Below are 1,919 nucleotides of genomic sequence, written 5' to 3'. Positions count from 1 at the left end.
CTTTTCCCGTCGATTTGAGCGCTTTTGCTCATCGACATTATCATTTTTCCGATACGGGAAGAAGTTGACGAGAAAACGTCTTTTCTCGCACTGAACGACGTTTTCGGGTCGAAATGCGCTTTTCCTGACGACTTGAGCGCTTTTACGCATCGACATCGTCGTTTTTCCGATAGGGGGAATATTCGATACGAAAACGTCTTTTCTTGCGCTGAACGACGTTTTCGGGTCGAAAAGTGCTTTTCCTGACGATTTGAGCGCTTTTACGCATCGACATTATCATTTTTCCGATACGGGGAGAAGTTGACGAGAAAACGTCTTTTCTCGCACTGAACGACGTTTTCGGGCCGAAATGCGCTTTTCCTGACGATTTGAGCGCTTTTACGCATCGACATCGTCGTTTTTCCGATAGGGGGAATATTCGATACGAAAACGTCTTTTCTCGCGCTGAACGACGTTTTCGGGTCGAAAAGTGCTTTTCCTGACGATTTGAGCGCTTTTACGCATCGACATTATCATTTTTCCGATACGGGGAGAAGTTGACGAGAAAACGTCTTTTCTCGCGCTGAACGACGTTTTCGGGCCGAAATGTGCTTTACCCGTCGATTTGAGCGCTTTTGCGCATCGGCATTATCATTTTTCCGATACGGGGAGAAGTTGACGAGAAAACGTCTTTTCTCGCGCTGAACGACGTTTTCGGGCCGAAATGCGCTTTTCCTGACGATTTGAGCGCTTTTACGCATCGACATCGTCGTTTTTCCGATAGGGCGAATATTCGATACGAAAACGTCTTTTCTCGCGCTGAACGACGTTTTCGGGTCGAAATGTGCTTTTGCCGTCGATTTGAGCGCTTTTACGCATCGACATTATCATTTTTCCGATACGGGGAGAAGTTGACGAGAAGACGTCTTTTCTCGCGCTGAACGACGTTTTCGGACTGAAATGTGCTTTTCCCGTCGATTTGAGCGCTTTTGCGCATCGGCATTATAATTTTTCCGATACGGGGAGAAGTTGACGAGAAAACGTCTTTTCTCGCGCTGAACGACTTTTTCGGGCCGAAATGTGCTTTTCCGTCGATTTGAGCGCTTTTGCGCATCGACATTATCATTTTTCCGATACGGGGAGAAGTTGACGAGAAAACGTCTTTTCTCGCGCTGAACGACGTTTTCGGGCCGAAATGTGCTTTTCCCGTCGATTTGAGCGCTTTTGCGCATCGGCATTATAATTTTTCCGATACGGGGAGAAGTTGACGAGAAAACGTCTTTTCTCGCGCTGAACGACGTTTTCGGGCCGAAATGTGCTTTTCCCGTCGATTTGAGCGCTTTTGCGCATCGGCATTATCATTTTTCCGATACGGGGAGAAGTTGACGAGAAAACGTCTTTTCTCGCGCTGAACGACGTTTTCGGGCCGAAATGTGCTTTTCCCGTCGATTTGAGCGCTTTTGCGCATCGGCATTATCATTTTTCCGATACAGGAGAAGTTGACGAGAAAACGTCTTTTCTCGCGCTGAACGACGTTTTCGGGTCGAAATGTGCTTTTCCCGTCGATTTGAGCGCTTTTACGCATCGACATTATCATTTTTCCGATACGGGGAGAAGTTGACGAGAAAACGTCTTTTCTCGCGCTGAGCGACGTTTTCGGACCGAAATGTGCTTTTCCCGTCGATTTGAGCGCTTTTGCGCATCGGCATTATCATTTTTCCGATACAGGGAGAAGTTGACGAGAAAACGTCTTTTCTCGCGCTGAACGACGTTTTCGGGTCGAAATGTGCTTTTCCCGTCGATTTGAGCGCTTTTACGCATCGACATTATCATTTTTCCGATACGGGGAGAAGTTGACGAGAAAACGTCTTTTCTCGCGCTGAACGACGTTTTCGGGCCGAAATGTGCTTTTCCCGTCGATTTGAGCGCTTTTGCGCATC

The sequence above is a fragment of the Tubulanus polymorphus genome, unplaced genomic scaffold (assembly GCF_964204645.1).
Source record: "Tubulanus polymorphus unplaced genomic scaffold, tnTubPoly1.2 scaffold_39, whole genome shotgun sequence".
Taxonomy (NCBI): domain Eukaryota; kingdom Metazoa; phylum Nemertea; class Palaeonemertea; order Tubulaniformes; family Tubulanidae; genus Tubulanus; species Tubulanus polymorphus.
The sequence above is the reverse complement of the archived record's forward strand: the minus strand, read 5'-3'. Positions refer to the sequence as shown.